This window comes from Sturnira hondurensis, unplaced genomic scaffold, assembly GCF_014824575.4.
Source record: "Sturnira hondurensis isolate 20B ecotype Veracruz unplaced genomic scaffold, ASM1482457v3 Scaffold0022542, whole genome shotgun sequence".
Lineage (NCBI taxonomy): Eukaryota > Metazoa > Chordata > Mammalia > Chiroptera > Phyllostomidae > Sturnira > Sturnira hondurensis.
The window spans coordinates 841,966-863,363 of NW_028095173.1; the positions used below are offsets into that span (position 1 = coordinate 841,966).

General features: G+C 40.1%; 1 long non-coding RNA gene and 1 pseudogene across 3 annotated transcripts; one reads left to right on the plus strand and one right to left on the minus strand.

The window, feature by feature from the left end:
• The first annotated feature begins 404 nt into the window (after positions 1 to 404).
• Positions 405 to 6,520, plus strand: LOC118979522 (uncharacterized). 3 transcript variants are annotated; one of them, XR_005064926.1, is made up of 6 exons: positions 405 to 557; positions 1,667 to 1,839; positions 2,648 to 2,719; positions 3,940 to 4,020; positions 4,614 to 4,992; positions 6,070 to 6,520. It is a non-coding gene; the product is annotated as an uncharacterized LOC118979522 (long non-coding RNA). The 3 variants fall into 3 exon arrangements; XR_005064928.1 differs by lacking the exon at positions 2,648 to 2,719; XR_005064927.1 differs by lacking the exon at positions 1,667 to 1,839.
• An 11,511-nt stretch (positions 6,521 to 18,031) lies between these two features.
• LOC118979566 (keratin, type I cytoskeletal 18-like) lies at positions 18,032 to 20,281 on the minus strand (annotated as a pseudogene).
• Positions 20,282 to 21,398: the final 1,117 nt, after the last annotated feature.

Here is a 21,398-nt window from a genome sequence, read left to right on the forward strand (position 1 = left end):
GCTGCGTCGCGCCTTTCTCTCTGTTCCGGGATGGTCAGGGGGGTTTTGTTGTAACCGGCTTTTTCTGGTGTTTTCGCTCCTCGTAGTTAAATCCAGTGCCATCGCTGTTCCTGTGAGGCCACGCCTGAGGATGCGAAGCGGAGTGGCCGGACGAACGCTGAGGCGAGTTCCCGGGCAAGCGATGGGTCTCTGGCCGCGGGCTCTAAAAGGGAATGGAGGACTTGATGGAAAGAGGGGATAAACGCGTGTGTCCTAGGAATGTTGAAGACAAATTGGGCCAAACGTAAATTTAACAAGAGGGATACACACACACACACACACACACACACACACATCCCACGTGTGTGTGTGTGTGTGTGTGTGTGTGTGTGTCGCGTTTTACTTGGTGGTTTCCTAATGCAGAGATAATGTAGGAGCTGTTGGTATGGTCGGGCGTGGGTATGTGACCCCAAAGGAGCATAAATGAGTCTAATAGGAGAAGAGGTCGAGTTTCAATTCAACGGACAGTTTTCTTGTAAGACCCTTTGCAACGATGCGGCAATTAAGAAGGAAATAAGGTAAGGAAGGTCCTTGGGGTTTTGGTAAGCTCAGGGTCTAGTGGGGACTCGTCAATAGCAGTGTTAGGAGGAAAGAGAGAAGGGTTTTGTTTAAGGTGTGGGGCATCATAGAAAGCTTTGAGGAGTGGGGATATCTTAGGACGATGCTTATCATACGTTTACGGTATGAAATTGCAGTTTTCATAGAAAAACAAAATGGGGCCAGTTGGGGCATAATTTCTATTTTGTGTCTTGGAAGAGCTCCTTAGCATATTAAGTAGCTTATTTATTTCCTGCTTACCAGAAATGTTTATAACTTCTTCGTTTCCTTCTCTTGCTCGCAAGACTCGCAAGAAGGATTCCAACATGTCCAAGCAATATAGTTTCTTTCCCCCCCTTTTATTACTCTGTCCAAATTCCAGTCAGAAAGACTCAGCTCAAGGCATTATTTATTGACATCTACTTTCTATTATAATATGCTTATATTTTATTTGACTGAAATTCAAAGAGCTTTTGGTTATATAGCTTTCTTAAAAGTCACATTTGGGGAAAATGGTCCATGCAGAATGAGCTTGCTTGGCGTGCAAAGGGTAGGACCTGGATTGACTGATTGATTTATAAAGATGTTATTTGTTTATTTTTTGGAGAGCAGGGAAGGGAGAAAGTGGGAGAGACTCCTGTGTGTGTGAGAGAGACCCGAGTCAGTTGCCTCTCACTTGCCCCCAGCTGGGGACCTGACGCACAACCCAGGCATGTGCCCTGAGAGGCAATGGAATCCCTTTTCTGTTCCCAGGGCAGCGCTCAGTCCATTGAGTCAGGCCAGCCAGGGCCGAACCTGCTTTTCTTATGAGTCTATACCTAAGGGTGGAATTGGTGGGGAATATGCTAACTCCTCGTGTCCATTCTCTTGAGGAAAGCTAGCTGAACTGTTTTTCCAAAGTGGCTGCACCACTTTATATTGCCACTCACAGTGGATGAGAGTTTCATTTTCTCCACGGTCTTGTAGGTGTGAAGTAGGGAACTCGTTGTGGTGGTTGCCCTAATTTTAAGGACTCAGAGTTTGTAAGGAACCTGCTAGAAGATGGTCCTTGAGTGCAGAGACAATATCTAAGGTGAATTTGTCTTTTCAGTCCATGGTACGCAGATAGATACGTGTCATGTGTTCCTGAAAAAACCTCCTGTCCAACCAGTTATGCATTTGAAAGAAGCAGGGCTTGCGGGGAAACCCTGTGCAATTTGATAATCTTGAAAATAAGCAGTGATCAGCACGGAGTAGTCTTAATGCTGTCCTACCCCATCAAAGGTAACTTTAAATGGATACCACCATGGGTGTAGGTGTATTAAAACAGGAAGGCTGGTGGGGCTATATTTTACAGATGGAAGTGGAGCTGTGGGCAAAAGGGCTTCTGTTCAAATGGGTTCAGAAGTAGGTAACCTGCTGAGAACCTAGGTGGAGGTGGGTGGGGTTGGGGAGGGTACCAGGAATGCAGGCACTGAGTTTTCAGTTTTTTAAAGATAGAGTGAAAGTAAAGGTGCTGCCAGTTTGCCTCAAAGTACAGAGAAATGAGGGCTTTTTTTCCTTTTCTGCTCAGTTGGATTCCAGGTGTTGAGGTTCTCTTAGGAAAGATGAAACAGTGGCTGTCACATTATTCTGGAGTATTCTTTGTATTACTGCAGAACAGATTTACTCAAATGTAGACTGCTTAACCGAAAGTTACTAATCCAGGAGAAGCCACAAGGGGTCACTGCCATAGGTATTGTTGGTGTACTTGCCGATAGAGAAGTTTGTATTTGGTTATAAATGGAGTTTTTTTTTAGTCGAGTTGTATTTATTTATATTTGTTTATCACTTTTGTGTGCTTTTTGTTACTAGTTTTTATTGTTTTACTGATGACACTGAGGTTCTCATTTTGATCATTTGATTATATCTTTGCTTCCTCCAAGAACTTCATATCCAGTGATTAAACCTTTTCACTGCTGTTCACATAATGAACTGTTGTGATTACTGAACATGTTAATGAGGATATGTAAGCTATTTTAAAGATATTATTTGCAAAAGGCATTGATTGACTATTACACAAAGTAGTTTAAAAGAAAACATCTGTTTTTAGGAATTACATTCTTGGAGATGTCAGAAAAGGATTCCTGGGTCTTGGAAAAATGACTTGAAATATTCAGAGGAGGTAGTGTATCTTTCTGTCTTAAATGTAGTAGGTATTTCTGGCACAATAACGATGAGCTGGAAATGAAGGATTGTCCAACTAAAAGAAAATGGTTTTATAAAGATGAAATTTATTTTCTTGTTCTGATATAATGAAGTATATTTCTAGTAACTGATTTACATTCTTGCTGAGTTTTCCATCCCTTTAGATCTCTCAGTTGTTGTGCGATTTTAAAATTTTTATTATTATTTTTTCTTCAGAAAGCCGTGGAGTGTTGAAATTGTTGTTGACCAAAGATTAAGGCAATTCTGAATTTTAGCCCTTTTCAGCTAATTCATAAGTTGTACATTTTACTTTTTGGATATGGATTGGGGCCCTCTGTATTACTTATATAGCACTATGTAATAAATTACCCAAAACTTAGTAGTTTAAAATAACAAACACTTATGGTGGGGGGAGGGGGACATCGGCTTCCAAACTGTCTCACTTGCCATGTCTCAGTTTTTGTTTTTGTTTTCTTAATCCTCTCTGGAGGATATGTTTATTGATTTGGGGGAGAGAGACAGAAATGACAGTGTGTTCCTCCCATACGGGGACTAAGCAGGCATTGAACCTGCAATCTGGGTATGTGCCCTGACCAAGAATGGAATAGGCGACCCTTTCTTTTGCAGAGGGTTCCCAACCAACTTGAACCACAGCAGTCAGGATCCTCTTGCTTTTTTCTTCTGAAAGTTTTAAAACTTCTGATCATTGGAAACCTTGTTTAGTAACAAAAGCATTACACATAAAGCAAGGCGTAACCAGTTTGGAATATACTGAAGTATGATTAGCCTTTCCATCTCAGGTCTGATGGTGAGAGTATGCCTGTAAGTTTCCATAACACAAGGTGTGCAAAGTAGATAGATGACATATCTGAGATTATCTTTGTTGTGGGCTTTTTCTGATCAGTGAAATTGGGGCACTTATCTCTTCTACCTGAGAGAATTGAAATGTACAGAAATGTGCATGTATTATGTATTTTTTAAAATGACTAAGCACTGAAAACATTATGACTAGAGCATAAGTTAAACATAAGAAAGCATAAATGTCCAGTGATTAAACTTGTTCCACTGCTGTTCACATTATGACTTGTTGTGATTAATGTATGTGGATGAGGACATACTGGAAAATGCAAAGTGTGAGGGTCATAATAGATACTAGTTTTTGTACATTGATTTACCTGTAAATTTGTTTTCACTTAGGAATAAAGTTGCAGGATATTTTTCTTAAGAAAACATCTGTATGCTTTATATGATCAAGAAATCAGAGATTTATTTAATAAGGTAAGAAGTTTGTAAATTAGTTTGGATAAAACATTTAAAAAACTGAGTAAAAATTGACATTTGAGCATAATTTTGATATTGTACTCCATTAGCATTTGTTTTCCTTCATTCAGCTTTCAAAAGTAAATATGATTTCAAAGATAGTATAATTTTCTGAATCAATAGTTTAAGAACAGGCCATTGGTTATGGGCGAGTGGGCAGACCTTTTAACAGTAGTCATCTTTTCTTAAAAATAATGACATAATATTTTCAGCCCCTGAGATTCTCAGAGATCAAATGTTCTGAGGTTTACATTTGCTGAACTACTAGACATTTTATAAGTACTCTTTGATGTCCCAGCGGGTGATCATCCTATGACTTGAGCTCTGTTCAAGTCATAGGCAGATGGTGGCAAGCTGGGAATCTCAAATCTACTACCATGTTAATTTGTCATTAATTAGGCATGTTGTCTGAGGGGTTTTGCAAATACAAGAAATAAAGGGGGGAAAATTTCATAAATACTCAGTGTTAATTTAATCCATTCATTCATTCTCATTCCCGCCCCCCCTTTTTCCTTGTTTCTCTTTTTCTCTTGCCCTTGCTCTTCATTTAGAGAGAGGAGAGAAACATTGTATGCATGGAAGATACATCAACTGGTTGCTACCCACACGTCCCCTAGTGGGGTCCTGGCCCACAACCCAGCCATACCTCTTGACCTGCAATTGAACCGGCAAGCTTTCACTTTGCAGGCCTGTGCTCCACCCACCAAGCCACACCAGCCAGAGCAAGTTAATTTTCTTTCAAAGGTTGATGGAAACTTTATGGCCCTGAGTGAAAAGATTTACCAAGTAAATGAATTCAGAAACAAAACGGATTGCTTTTTCAGCCTTTTGGCTAAGATAAAGTGAAAGTCAAAACTAAAAGAACATTAATGGGATGGATGCTCCTCTTTTCCAGCAGTAAACGTTGTACTGGTTGCTGTGGAACAAACTGTAAGTACACATGGTCTTGTGCCTTGTGATGGTTGTAAAGTTTTCTAATCTGGACAATAGTAGTTTTCTCAGACCTCAAGAGCATTAAAATGAGCAAAGGGGGCCTAAGTTGTCAAGAAAGATAGATTTTTAGATTGTCTACAAATCCTAATTGGAAGAATTGTGTCAACATCTTCTAGCTCCAAAGAGTAATTCAGAGTCTTGGAACTAGCATTCCTTTGACAACTAGAATTCTGTTGAGAAGCTCTAAGTTTTAAATGTAATCTAGGATTAGGCTTGGCTAGTAGTTACCTAAATTTAATTAAAGATTGACTGTGAACTAACACACGGTTTCCTTTTTAGATGCATGTAGTTCTTACTTTGCACCGTTCCAACATGCATTTCTCACAGCTAAGTAACACCAGCCCCCAGTGTGGTTGAAATTCAGTTACCAATTATTAACTGAATTGTTACATAAACTTCGCAGCTCGCTCTTTATTCCATTAACCATTGTGCAAATAAAAGATGTGCATGATGATCAGCATCCAGTTGCATCACTTCTTTCAAAGTTTGTTGGTGGTGGGTCAATTCCAACACAGCTAGTAAAGAATAGTTGTGTTGCTTTCTTGTCTTCCTGTGATAAACCTGTATGACATTTTATAAAAGTGGATAATCAAAAGAGGGAATTGGTCCAGAAAGTGGACAGCAGTAAGGAAGCAAAAAGTGATAACACTGGCAGTGAAATTGAATGTGGTTAGATTTGGAAATGGTGATAGCAAAGCAAAGACAAGGTGAGAAGGCCTAGGCCTATAGGAACCTCCAGTACAAACCATATTTTAAAAGCCTGATGAATGTAAAAACTAAGGTAAAGTTGCTGCAACCTCTTTTAGTTTAAGTTGCAGTAGGAAGAGAAAGCTGCTTATGTTTCAATTGGAGAATTTTCTTCTACTTTAGGTCGAGGAGTGTAATGAGAAACAAATCCCAGTCAGTTTCACTAGCATTCAGGCCAAGGTATCTTAGTGCTGCACCGAAGGGGAAGGTAATTACAAGGAGACAAGAACATTCTATTTCCAATAAAGGCTGGTTGTATCGTTTCAGAATCCTCCATGAATTGATTAACCTTAAACCATCTGGTGAAACTGGAAGCTCAGGTTAAGGATGCTACTGTGAAATTTGCACCCAGACTCCAAGAGTTACAGACAGTGTTGACTCCTCACAGTCAGACAAGACAACTGTGCAAAAAACTGCAGGATGTGGATGGAATGTAAATGGAGTTCTAAAAGTAGTAGACGACTCTGGAAAATTGACACTGCCTCCACTGAAGAAGTAGTGCTGGGTATGCAGCCAGAGGAACTAAGTGAGGAAAGGGGTTGAGGCATGAAGGATAAATGCGTCTCAGAGGAAGCGATACAGATAAGAAACTTCACTAAAGGAACTGCAATTTTTCTGCCATTGAAAGCACAAATAAAACTTCAGAAGCTTGTCCAAACCTGCCATGGCATAGAAAAGAAGCTCATAAAGAAAATAAAACACTATAATTCTGAATGTTTAATGTTTTAAATATTTTACTTTTTTTAAAAAACATTTATAATGAACATCAAGAGAGCTTACTGTTTTGATGTAAGGTCACAGTAATTGTAGATTAAGATTGCTTTCCACAACTTTGACTTGGGAGTCTTTATATTTCACCGAATATAAATACATCAAGTCTACAAACCGGTATATTTGAGCCTTACCAGAACCAATTATAGTTGACATTTTTCACGTTGCCCTTTTAGCCTACTATATCAAGCTTTGAAATAATTTATAATACTTTCATGTCTCATTTTTTTACTTAAGGTGTTAATCCAGTCGTAGGCTGAATCCTAATAGAACAGGGTTCGGCAAACTTCCTATAATGGGCCATACAGTAAGTACTTTAGGTTTTGTGAGTCTCTTGCAGCTACCCTACTTTGTCCTGATTGCCCAGAAGCGGTCATAGACCATGGAGCATGGCTGTGTTCTCTTAACCTTAAGGAATATTTCTCTAACAAAGTGAGTTGATTCTGGGACAACAAAGTTCAGTTTGAGACATTTGGTCTAGTGGTGAACCAAGTGCAAATCCAGAGAACAAAGGTGAAGAACAAGCAGGGTAGGGTGGGTATTTTGGAGGGATTATTGTAACCAGTTGATTGGAGCAAACAGTTTGTGGTATACTGAGTTTGGCTGGTTGTTGGGGAAAGACCTAGTACTTCCCGCCAGAGTAGCAGAGTAAGACATCTTCCTGTTGAAGGTGGAAAGTGCCTCTTCCTGTTGGAGGAGATGGACCAGTGTAGGGACTAGGCTTCCCCTACAGGCCCTCAAGTACACCTGATATGAGTGTGTAGTTGAGGGAGGGCCTTATTAAAGAGGTACTTAAAACTTTATGTACACTGACATTTGAATTTCATATCATTTTCTCATCATGAAATAGTTTTCTTTTTGCCCAGCGGAATTTTTGTGTTTACAATACTCTTAGCTCATAGGGCCTTACAAAAGTGGGTGGGGATGGGGAGATTTGTAGTTGGACATATGTAAGAGGAGCATGTAGTTGGACCATGTGGTTATTTTTGAAGTGTAAAGCCATCTGCTTTAATAGGATGACCTGAGAAACAGAAAGAAAGATTACTTTTTTAAAAAGATTTTATTTATCTTTAGAGGGGAAGGGAAGGAGAGAGGGAGAGAAATATCAATGTATGGTTGCCTCTCTTGTGTCCCCTGCTGGGAACTGTCCTGCAACCCAGGCATGTGCCCTGACTGAGAATCGAACCTCAGTCCTTTGGTTCACAAGCTCGCGTTCAATCCACTGAGCTATGCCAGCCAGGGGGAAAGGTTACTTTTTAAAACTATAGGATCCAGCTATCTTGCTAATTCTGTTATCAGAAAGAGTGACTCTAATACAAAAGAGTAACAAATTGGGATCACAGGAATCGTACTTCTAAGAACTAACATTTCTAGAGTGGCGACTGAGCCAGTCACTTTGAGCACTTAGGCATCACCTCAGTCAGTCCACAAACATACTATCCCTACTCTGCAAACCTCAGGAGATTCCATTCACTCAAGTGCCAAGGGCTGAAGAATGGGTGCAGTAGGCTTCCTAAGTGCAGGTCATGGTGGTTCTCACCCATGTGACCTGTCCCAGTATACAGACCTACACTGAACCAAGGGGTGGTAGAATGACCCAGTGGTTGCCACGTGTGGGCTCTGGAGCCACACAGCTCAGTTTCTATCCTAATTTGCCTTCAGCTCCTTAGAGCTTTGCTCATTTGCTCACCTGTACAATCACAACAGTAATAACCAGCAACTTGACAGATGTTTTTTCTATGCATTGGACAAGGTTCCAAATCTTCCTGAAGGAACCCATTTAATGGGGATGCCAGAGTCTGCCTCCTTTACATGGAAGTATCTGTATAGTGTTCAAAGCCCTGCCTGGTGTAGACTAATACCTCTATAAATGGTAGCTTTAATGGAGAAGCCAGTCTGTGTCTCTGCCAATGCTTGGGTCCCTCATCTTGGCTCACTGCTAGGTTTTAATAACATTAGTGCATGGAAGGCACTTGGTCAACCTCAGTGGTGGTAGCCAAAGTTCAGACGGTGCAGACATCTCAGTCCCCCAGAAAAGAGCAGCTGGATTATGAGGAGCTGCAGAGGTGCGTGCTGCTCAGTTCCATAATACCAGGCACACAGTGCAGCTAACACTTCTCATGTTTGCCCTGGAGGGCCTGGGCTGGTCTCCCATGAGGTCTGCCACCAGGTTCAGCCTCCAGTCCCTGGGCTTCCTTCCTCTTGCTGTTCAGGCTCTCAGCAACTGCCTCAGTCATTCATCCAGGTTACCTGGATACATCACCTTGAAGGCATTGATCTTAGTCTCAGTCACTTCAAGTTGAGGAGTCAGCCTTTTCCAGACCTTCCCTGGGTGATCACAGATTATATAGGATGTTGAATGCAGCACTCAAATGTTGCTCTTCCTGCATGACTTGGCTGGCTATGTTGGCTTCAAGGTCACCTAGGAACCACAGAGAGGTCTTGGCTTCACAGGGAGGCCAGCATGCGGTGTGTGCTCAGGATCCATCTCACCCAGTGAGGAGAGGTTGAAGCTGCTCTGTCTGCACTCTGACTTCCTATTGCCCTTGGGGTCGTGGCCCAGGAACTTGAGCTCAGCCAGTTCACTGAGCCTTATCACTCAGCCAGTTTACTCAGCTTCTATAATGAGCCTTATCCAGCCCTGGCCCGTGTGCATTGGTTGGAGCAATGTCCCCTAAGTGGATTCTGTCCCAGGCAACTCTCCCCATGTATATTTCTCTCCATGTCTCTCTCCCTTCTCCTCTTCCTAAACTCAATAAGCGTGTCCTTGGCTAAGGACTTTAAAAACAAATAAGTGGGGGTTGGGCTGGGGTGGGGGGAGAAGGTAGGAAACTGTACTTGAACAATAAAAACAGCCAACCAAATAAGCCTTAACCACCCTCAAGAAAGCATGGCATAATGCTAACAATCATGCAATCCACCACCACCCGCCCCCCTTATTTCCTCATTTTTTTTCTTCTGCTTATTTTCTTCTTTTCCCTTTTTAACTTGAAATACATTTTTTAAAAGTTGCCATACTTATTCTCTGGAGCATTTTCGATCTTGCTCCCGGGCATAAGTCATCAGTTTGGCTCAAATGAACTCATAAAAATTCTCTATGCATTTGGGCATTTCTGACATAAAGAGCCATAGTTTACTCTCAGTGTACAAGAAAGAGAAACATTCCTTCCAGTGAAGGCACTTAGGGCTTTAGGAAAGAGACCATTGACTGGTCCCTAGTAAAAAGAGAACTGGTCTAGAAGTTGCGTGGAATTGTTGAATGTAGGTTCTGGTAGTTTAGCAAGTGATTTTCATGTGGTTGTACTTTCTTCACTGGAAATAATTTCCCCCTAATCTAGGAACAACATCCAGGAAATACACTAATTGGATGCCAGGCTGTCATTAAACCATTTAATATAGTTCCAGTAACTGGGCGCAAATGCTAATGGAGCTCAAGTTGTACCATAGGATATTAATCGGACACCTTACCCATAATGCCTCTTCAGAGTAACCAATCAAGTCTGTCCACGACAGTCCTTGAGTGTGGCCAGATCGTATGAATTTAAAGTTTTCAAAACACAATGTTGCAGAACCACCTAAATTTTAACAACTTGATCACAAGTTACTGTCCCTGCAGTTAAGGCCCTTGTAGCCTGATTTTCACGTGGTTTTTGCCTTCAAACCCTTGTGAACAAAGAGGTGAGGTCCCCAAGGGCGAGGGAAGGAAACAAACCTCAGGATTCCTTTTAATGATCATTTCTTCTTTTTCTACATGTGTGTGCATTCTTTTTAATGATCATTTCTTCTCCTAATCCACTTTTAGGCAAAAGTGGATTAGGAGGTTGAATTACTTGTGTTTAAAAGACAAGGCCTATAAACTCAATCTTTGATTTGAATATTGGCTCTGCTACTTATGATACCTTGGATGCAGCATTGAAACCTCTCAGAGTTCCAGTTTTCACATTTGTAAGATTGGGATAAGAGTGACTACCGCATGGGATGTTGTGAGGTTTAAATGAAATAATTTATTTTATTGAGAGCCAGACTCAGTGCCTTGAACATAGGTTAGTGTGCTAACTACTTTTTAAAATTATTACTATTGTAAGGTTAATCGGGAAAACTATGCATGTAGTTTCCTAAGATTATAATGAAAAAAAGAAAAAAACTCAATATTCTAAGAAGTAGAAAGGAAGCCTATTTTCCTTTTCTGAAATGCCATTTTCTTCCTTTTAGCCACCTGTCAAGTTCAAGTTCCACCCCCCTCATAAAAATTGCCCTAATAATCCAATCCACACTGAACTAAGTAACCTCCTGTTTATATTTGTCTGCATCATACTTTCAGCACTTTATAAGAAAGTATCTTATTCTATCTTAACAAAATTTTGTGACATTATACTAGTACATATTGTTGACATATTTTCCCACTGCTTTTTTACCAGTAGTTTTATATGTCATCTTATCACATTAAAAACACAAATAATTTATTATCTCAATGAGTGTTACAGTTTTTACCCTTTTGGGGATCAAAATTACTCAGCACAAGAGAGTAGGCCCACAGAAATTTGACTTTTTCATAATGTTCATAGTTAGAGAAATTCAAATAGACTGATGAGCTAGAAAAGCTAATTTCAGGTAAAACATTTAGTTTTTAAATTCTTAATTGTTTGAAAAAGCTTTTCTTATTTAAAAAATAGAGACAAGTATTGTTAGGGGGAAAAGAGGTTTTTAAAAATATCTTTAGAATAATTTATAAAAGTGAAAACAAAATAGCTATATGTATTTTAAAAATCCAGGTGAAGCAGTGGCCAGGTAGCTCAGTTAGTTAGAGTACCATCCCCATATGCCAAGGTTGTGGGTTCAATCCCCAGTCAGGGAACATACAACAATCAACCAATGAGTGCATAAATAGGTGAAACAACAAGTGGGTGTGTCAACATCTCTCTCTCTAAAATCAATAATTTTTTTTAAAAAACTCAACTGAATAGCATTGCACTATCTCTAAAGAGCAAAGGTACAAGGGCTACATAACTCATGAACATTTAATTTGTGACATTTACTGAAAGATAAATATGTTAAAATAATATAGTTAAGTAGGGATTCAAAAGATTTTAGAAAGTCTATTTTTTGTCTTAGTACTCTATGTGCCACCTGAAGCAGATTAACCTGTACTGAATACAAGCTTCAATGCTATCAGAAAAATAAATAAAAAATCACTGTACTACGAAAATGGGTTACAAATACATTATGTGGCCTGAATTTAATTAAACAAGTGTACCATAATCCACCCAGTGAAATCATTCTCAAAACTACTAAGAATGCTATTGAAATACAGCTCCATCTGGATGTATATTTATTTCCTTCACTTAGAAAAGATCATTCAGCCCTGGCTGGTTTAGCTGAGTGGATTCAGCACAGACATGCAGACCAAAGTATTGCCAGTTCGATTTCCAGTTAGGGCAAATGTCTAGGTTGTGGGCCTGGTCCCCAGTAGGGGGCATGCCAGAGGCAACCACACATTGATGTTGCTCTCCCTCTCTTTCTCCTTCCCTTCCCCTCTCTAAAAATAAACAAATTCTCTTAAAAAATCTAATAAAAAAGAAGAAATGATCATTAATTGTTAAAATATGAAGAAGGCTTAAATTAAACTATATGTACTTTCCAAGTGAGGGGTGCTTTAACAGCTTTGTGTAATTTTTTTCAATAATATGTGATTAGAATCCACATTATGTAGACTTCTCATTCAAGACTATTTTACATGGAACACAATCATTCTGACAATATCAAAAGAAAGTTGTGAGGAGAACGGCTTGTTCACAGAGGCCACCTACAAGATATTATATGTAGCACGGCAGTTAAGAGTATGGAGCTGGGAGCCAATACTCTCAGTTTAAATCCCAGCTCCACCATGTCTTACATCTGACTTCAGGCATGCAACCTTACTTATGTGTGTCTTTCCTACCCATTTGGTAAAATAAGTGTAACACAACTATTGATACCATAGGGTTGTGGAGAGAATTAAATATTACACAGAATGCTGAGAATAGTGTGCAGCAGGTAGTAAATAAATACTCTTAATTGTGAGCTATTACAGAGTAACAATTTAAAATATCAAACCTGTGTGGCTCAGGATTGAGTGCTGGCCTGTGAACCACAGTGTTGCTGGTTTGATTCCCAGTCACGGCACCTGCCTGGGTTGTGGGCCAGGTTCCCCAGTACAGGGCTCAAGAGAGGCAACCACACATGGATGTTTCTCTCTCTCTCTTCCTCCCTTCCTTCCCCTCTATCTAAAACTATACAAATAAAATCTTTAATCAGAAGTATAGCCCTGGGTGGTGTAGCTCAGTGGATTGAGCGCGGGCCTGTGAACCACACGATCGCAGTTCGATTCCCAGTCAGGGCACATGCCTGGGTTGCAGGCCAGTTCCCAGTTCCTGGTTCCTGGCAGGGGACGAATGAGAGGCAACCTTACATTGATATTTCTCTCTCTCTCTCTCTCTCCTTCCCTTCCCCTCTAAGATAAATAAATAAAATCTTAAAAAAAAAAAAGTATAGCTGGATGGCCCAGTTGGCTGAAGTTGCATACCTATACCAAAAGGCTGTGGGTTGGATTACCAGTTAGGGTATATACACCTTGGTTGAGGTTTTCAGCCCTGGTAGGGGAGCACGTGGGAGGCAACCAATCCATGCTTCTCTCTCAGACTGATGTTTCTCTCTCTCTCTCTAAAACCAAAAAATATATCCTCTGGTGAGGATTAAAAGCAAAATAAAATGTTTATCCCAGTGAATGTTCATGAGTACATCTAGTCTACATCCAGACTAGAACTCTTATTATTTTCATACAACATTCAACAATAACCACATGCAGTTAAGTGGACACTTTTTTCTCTCTGTTCATTTTCTTTTTCTTATTTTTTATATTTTTTTAGAGAGAGAGAGAGAAACATCAACTTGTTGTTCGACTTGTTTATTCAGTCATTGCTTGATTCTTGTATGTCCTCGGGATTGAACCCACAACCTTGGTGTACCAGGATAATGTTCTAACCAAATGAGCTACTCAGCAGGGCTCTGCTCATTTTCTAAATGATAATTCTGTGAAACAATATTAAAACAAAACAAAATGAAAAAAAAACCCAGTACTATTCTAAAAAACAACAACAACAAAACAGGCCAGCACTCAATCCTGAGCCACACAGGTTTGATATTTTAAATTGTTACTCTGTAATAGCTCACAATTAAGAGTATTTATTTACTACCTGCTGCACACTATTCTCAGCATTCTGTGTAATATTTAATTCTCTAGCACACTTTCAAAAATATATTTTTCTTCTTTTAATTTTGTTATGTGTTGTACATGCTTTGTTATTAACCATTTCTTCCTAATGTTAATATTTCATCTGTGATTAAAATTGAATATCTGAACTTGTTGAAGCAACAAGTAAGAGCTTAATTCTGGATCTGAACTTCTGAGTTTAAATTTTGGTTCTGCCTCTTGCTAGCATGTACAGATTATTTGATCTCTCTATGCCTTAATTTATCATCTGTAATATGTTCTTCAAGTATATAAACATTTAGAACCTGTAAGATGCAAGGCATATTGTTAAGATCATCTTGAGGAAACTAGTAGAGGATGAACATCATCCTCTAGAGATGAGTAAGAAACTGGCAAAAGTACTGTTGGAGAACATTGAGTGTATTTAACCAAAGATTTAAGACTAAAAACTAGAGACTAAGGAAGGAAAAATAAAGTCTAGGGGACTTTTGGCCAAGATGGAGGAATAGGTGGAGACACTGTACCTCTTCCCACAACCAAATTTAAGGACAACAAAATTAGAAACAAAAACACGACCAGAACAGACAGAAAATGGAACTATACCAAAGTCCACAACAACGAACCATTCATCCAGACTGGTAAGAGAGGTGGAGTTGATGGCCACTGGGGTCCAGGCAGAAAAAGGTGGTGTTGGCACACCCAGGGGAGGACATGAGCAAACCCCAGTGAGGTGGGCAAGGCAGCTGGCTGATCATGGTCACACATTCGCACGCAGATAAACCAGGCAAAAAATGGGCAGTGAGACAAACCTCGCAACCCAGGTCCCCAGCAACAAGAAATAAAGCCTAAAAGCACCAATTGGAAAAACTTGCTGGGGTTGAGGTGCTGAAAGAGGCTCCCAGCGTCACAGGAGAAATCACTGGAGAGACTGATAGGGTCCTAGAACGTACACAAGCCCACCCACCTGGGAACCAGCACCAGAAGGGCCCAGTTTGCTTGTGGGAAGCAGCAGAGGGGACCGAAATCCAAGAGAGAGCAGAGCAAGTGCCATTATTTACTCTCTGAACACGCCCCGACATACACCACCACAACCCAGCAACGTGGGTTGCCCAGCCCTGGTGAACAACTAAGACTCTGCCCCTCCTACATAACAGGCGTGAATAGACCAAAACATTATGGCTCCAGAAGAACAGCTCAAAGCCCCAGAGCCAGTACTTCTAAGTGACCAAGAGATAGCCAACCTATCAGATGCACAGTTCAAAACACTGGTGATCAGGATGCTCACAGAACTGGTTGATTTTAGTCACAAATTACAGGAACACATGAAGTCTACACTAAATGAAATGAAGGAAAATGCACAGGGAAGCAATAGTGGTGGAAAGGAAACTGGGACTCAAATCAAGAAAGTGGCCCAGAAGGAAGGAAGAAACAACCAAAAAGAAAAAAATGAAGAAACAAGAATTCAAAAAAATGAGGAGAGGCTTAGGAACCTCCAGGACATCTTTAAACGTTCCAACATCCGAATTATAGGGGTACCAGAAGGGGAAGAGGAATAGCCACAAGTGGAAAACTTATTTGAACAAATAATAAAGGAGAACTTTCCCAAGCTGGCAAAGGAAATAGACTTCCAGGAAGTCCAGAAAGTTCAGAGTCCCAAAGAAGTTGGACCCAAGGGGAAACACACCAAGGCACATCATAATTACATTAGCCAAGATCAAAATGAAGGAGAGAATCCTAGAAGCAGCAAGAGATAAGGGGACAGTCACCTACAAAGGAGTTCCCATCAGACTGTCGGCTGATTTCTCAAAAGAGACCTTACAGGCAAGAAGGGGCTGGAAAGAAGTATTCCAAGTCATGAAAGACAAGGACCTACATCCAAGATTGCTCTATCCAGCAAACCTTTCATTTAGAATGGAAGGACAGATAAAGTGCTTCTCAGATAAGGTCTAGTTCAAGGAATTCATCATCACCAAGCCCTTATTATATGAAATGTTAAAGGGATTTATCTAAGAAAAAGAAGATAAAACATATGAATAGTGAAAGGACTGCAAACACACAGTTATTAACAACCACACCTAAAACAAAAGGAAACTAAGTGGACAGCATGATCAGGAGTGGAGCCACAGAAATGGAGATCAGAGGAGAGTGGGAAGAGGAAAAGTTGGGGAGAAGGTATAGAGAATAAGTAGCAAAGACGGTGGGGAGAAAATAGACAGGGGGAGGGCAAGAGTAGTGTGGGAAATGTAGAAGGTAAAGAACTTATGACACATGGACATGAAATAAAGGGGCAAAATGTGGGGGAAGGGGGTGTGCAGGGTGGAGGGGAATGAAGTGGGGGAAATGGGACAACTGTAATGGCATAATCAAAATATATGAAAAATTTTTAAATATTTTATTTATTTATCTTTGGAGGGGAAGGGAAGGAGAGAGGGAGAGAAATATCAATGTACGGCTGCCTCCCGTGCATCCCCTGCTAGGAACTGGCCCGCAACCCAGGCATGTGTCCTGACTGAGAATCAACCGCAATCCTTTTGTTTGGAGGCCTGCGCTCAATCCACCGAGCCACACCAGCCAGGGTTGAAAAAAAATTTTTTAATTGAAATAAGAAAGTCTATATGTAAAATATTTTATGATGTAGGAATTGGTTATAAAAACTTTAAAACATTAAGAGACTTGGCTGTGACTGTTGTGGATCAGTGGGTTGGGCATCATCCTGCAAATTGAAGCATGCCAGTTTAAATCCCAGTTAGGATGCATGTCTGGGTTGCAGGCCAGGTCCCGAATTGAAGGTGTGTGAGAGGCAACCAATGGATGATTATGTCACACATCGATGTTTTTCTTTCTCTTTTCTTCCCCTTTCCTTTCTTTAAAAATAAGTAAATAAAATCTTTTTTCTTTTATTTTTTCATTACCATTTAACTCCCTTATACTTCCCTATAAATAAATTCTTTAAAAAATATTAAGAGAATAGGAAAGTAGGAATAGAACTGGAGGTAGAATAAATTTGCGGATCGCCTCATCTGTAATGGCCAGAAGTCAAAGGACATCATTTAAAGCTGACAAATCAGTTAGTAGAAGTATAAGTGTATTTAACAGTACAAAGGTGAACACTGAGAAGGATAATACTATTGACTGTAACTGTGTAGTGCAAGAGGGACAGTAATTTTATACAAGCTAATTTCTTTTGTGCTCATAGTTTTAGACAATTAATGGTATTAAATAAAAATATTTAAAATCATAGTTATAAAGATAAAACCAGAACTACATGTTAGAACAAAAGTAAAACATCCTAATTGTCAGGAAAATTATAAATGCACACAAAAAATAGACAACAGTGAAAGAATTTTTAAATTATAAAACCAAACAGCAAAATGAGACAGAACTAAGAACGACCTTATCTGTCATATCAATAAATTTTAAATGACCTTGTTAGTTGATCTATTGGAAAGATTTTCCATTTGAGTCACTAAGTAAACATCTTTTTTTGTGTTTACTAAGCAAAATTTAATTTCTTTTTTTTAAATTTAAGACAGCCAGTGAAAACACAGTGGTTCAAAAGTTGAAAAGGACAAAATATACTTGTAAAGGCAAATAAAAAGGAAACTAAGATATTGATCTAAATAGTCACCTTAATATAATATGATCTTAATTCAGGCCCAAAGGCATTATTTAAAACTAAGACTACTTTATGAAGCTAAAATGTTATTTGACAGTGAGTATTTAACATTATGAATATCTATCAAATTAGAATGTATTAAATACAAAGTAACATCTATAAAGCAAGTTTCAGAAGCTACCAGGAGAAATTGGCACAAATGCATTAGTGAGGAGGCTCTTTAAAATTTATTTATTTATTTATTTATTTTTAGAAATGGGAAGGCAGGGCAAAAGAGAGGGAGATAAACATCAATGTGTGGTTGCCTCTGACACATCCCCTGCTGGGGACCTGGCCTGCACCCCATGCATGTGTCCTGACTGGGAATCAAACCAGTGACTTTTTGGTTCACAGGCCCTCAGTCAGTCCACTGAGCCATACCAGCCAGGGCTAGTGAGGAGACTTTTAATTCGCTGTTGGTTCAAGACAGATCAAATGGAAAAGTATAGAGAAGATGTAAATAATTAAGTAATAGTGTTGATTTGATTAAGAAATACTGAACTTGATTCTGAAACCAGATCACTTTTTAAAAAAACTATTCAGTGATCTCTGAACTACTTATTGGCCTCCTCTCCACTACATGACCCACTTCTGTTGTTTTGACACCTCAGAAGTTTGGTGTTGTTGACCTCAGATACCACTTTGCTGTCCAGTGTCTGGCGGGTAGTGGGTCTTGGTTGGATTTTAGAGTTGCTGCTATCCAGAGTGTAATCAGGATGGAAGTCCTCCCCTTGTTCCAGCAGGTAGTGGTAGTTGGTGATCTCACCCTGCAGTTTGATTTCGATGTTCATCAGGACTCTCGCATGCCTGGCGCTGCCCCTCTGCCTGGGTTTTGGCCAGCTCTGACTCCAGGTGCAGCAGGATCTTGTTGAGCTGCTCCATCTGCATGGCATGGTGGGTCTCCACCTCCCTCAGGCTGTTCTCTAAACTGGCCTTCAGATTTCTAATTTAGTCCAGGTAGAGCTCCAAGGACAGGACTGTAGTCTCAGTTCCGTGAGTGTCATCTCAGCAGCTCCTGTCTCAGCAGTCTATAAGGTGACCACTGTGGTGCTCTCTCCTCAATCTGCTGGGACCAGTCTAGCTCCTATCAGTTATTCTGAGCTAGCTCATTATCCGGAGCCTGTATATCTGCTGTGATCTTGCTGAGGTCCTGAAATCTGGGGGCATTCCACTCCATGGTCAACCCAGAGCTGGCAAAACCCAGTCTTGGTTTTGTAGACTACTTCATCCTTGCAGTTTTTGAAGACCAGCTCCTCCTTGAGAGCCCTGATCTTTGTCTCCAGGTACAGCTGAGTGATGTTGGTGTCATCAGCGACCTTTTGGAACCCACTGATGTCACTCTCCACAGACTGGTGCATGGCCAGCTCCATCTCATATTTCACTCTGAAGTCATCAGCAGCAAGATGGGCATTGTCCACAGAACTTGCAAAGGTCTCAGTCCTCAGGTCCTCAATGGTGTTGAGATAATGCCCCCAGTGTCTGACCCAGGGTCCCTTCACTAGGTGTTCCTGGATTTTGCTTTTCAGTCTTTGATTATCAGCCTCCAGATTTCTCATTTCTTTAGGTAGGATGCCAGGTAGTCATGCAGACATTGCATAGTCTCCTTCTTGCTCTGGATTCCCCATGTGCCTTCTGTACCCCAGGCCATCCCCACAGCCAGACACCTGGAACCCCAGGCACTTTGCATGCTGGTGGAATGGGACACAGAGTTCCAGGAGCCCAAGCCCCCAGCACTTGCATAGAGTCTGGCCACACTGCTGGCCTGCCAGGCCTGGTGGCTGGGCAACTGCATGGAATCCAGGGTCTGGTCATTTGTGGAAAAGCTGGAGAGTGCTGAAGCTCATGTTGCTCAGAGAGGAAGGCAAGAGGCCAAGACTCGGGTTTGGGCAGCCAAAGCACCGCCCTGTTTAGTCTCATGGAAGAATCACAAAAATACCTATATAGGTCCTAGAGAAAACTTCAGTAAGTGTCATAAAGGAGAAATAGTAAAAAAAATTAAAATGTAGTAAAAAATTAAGGATCTTCCACTTCAATATTAAACTCAATTCTTGGATCAGTGGAGAATACAAATAGCAATTGTAGAATGTATCAGTGATCATAGTAATGAAAACACAAGGAACTATGATTTACTAAAATGACTTTGCATAAAGAAAATTCGAATAGACCAATTTCCATAGAAGAAAGAGAAAATTACTAAAGAAGCAACTTCCTCAGTGTTGTCAGGCCCAGATGTTTCACAGGATAATTCTTCTAAATCCTTAAAGAACTGGTAATTCCACTGCTGCTTTTTAGACTGTTCCAGAGCACAGAGAAAGAAGGAGAACTTCCATATTTTGGGGAAGCAAGTCTAAGATTGCTACCAAAATCTGACAGAGACTGCACAAAAGAAGAAAACCATACACTAAATCTCACTTTTGTGACTCTAGATGCAAAACTGTTTTAAACAAATGGAATCCAGCAGCACATCAGTAAAATAATGCTTCATGATCAAGTTTGTTCAGTTAGAAATATTTTTCCTGCTGTATTACTCATCTGCTTTAACATCCACATAAGCAGTGAATTGAGTTGGTAAAGTACTGTGGTTATTAGAGTAACAGCTTAATTTAAATATTCAGATGATAATGCATGAAACATCATTACCAGTAAGGATTTTGAATAGAAAATTGACATGGAATGCTATGAGAAATTGGTGCCATTTCAGAATGTGTCACGTGGTAATGTTATACCATAATTTGCATAAAACTAGTAAAAACTCATTTTGAGATGTTAGCATATTATGTACTATACATTACTGTGGTGTACATGTTTTAGATATATTTAGGTATTTAGTTACATAGTTTCACAATAAGTTACAATACCTCAGGCTCCAGGATCAAAAAGGGAAAAAGAGAGAGAGAGAAGTTTATTCAGGGTATGAGATAATTGAGTGTTAGGAAATTTATTAGGATAATTTGCTTTATTGATAGGCTTAAAGAGAAGAATCATGTGGTTATCTACAATTACCTAATGAAAAAGTATTTGACAAAATTCAATGCTCGGTCTCTTTTTTTTTCCAAATAGTTTTTTAAATTTAATTATTGTTCAAGTATGTTTTCTCTCTTTTACTCCCATCCCAGTCCACCCGCCCAGTGCTCCCCACCTCCCTCCCATTTCCACCCCCTTAGTTGTTGTCCATGTGTCCTTTATACTAGTTCCTGTAAAACCTTCCCCTTTTCCCCTGAAATTCCCTCCCCTCTCCCCTCTAGTCACTGTTCCCCTGTTCTCTATTTCAGTGTCTTTGTTTTTTTTTGTTTTTTTAAAATATATTTTATTGATTATACCATTACAGTTTTTCTATTCCCCCCCTTCAATCCCTTCCACCCGCACCCTCCCTCCCCCACCATTCTGCCCCCCTTAGTTTATAACCACGTGTCTCAACTTCTTTCCATTCTATATTTCCCCCACTATTCTCGCGCTCCCCCCTATCTATTTTCTGCCTACTATCTATGCTATTTTCTGTGCCTTCTCCCCCCTTCTCCTCCTCCCACCCCCCTGTTTCTAACCCTCCATGTGTTCTCCATTTCTATGGTTCCACTCCTGATCTAGCTGTCCTCTTGGTTTGCTTTTGTTTTAGGTGTGGTTGTTAATAGCTGTGTGTTTGCTGTCCTTTCACTGTTAATATTTTTCATCTTCTTTTTCTTATATAAGTCCCTTTAGCATTTCATATAATAAGGGCTTGGTAATGATGAACTCCTTGAACTTGACCTTATCTGAGAAGCACTTTATCTGTCCTTCCATTCTAAATGAAAGCTTTGCTGGATAAAGCAATCTTGGCTGTAGGTCTTTGGATTTCATGACTTGGAATACTTCTTTCCAGCCCCTTCTTGCCTGTAAGGTCTCTTTTGAGAAATCCGCTGACAGTCTGATGGGTACTCCTTTGTA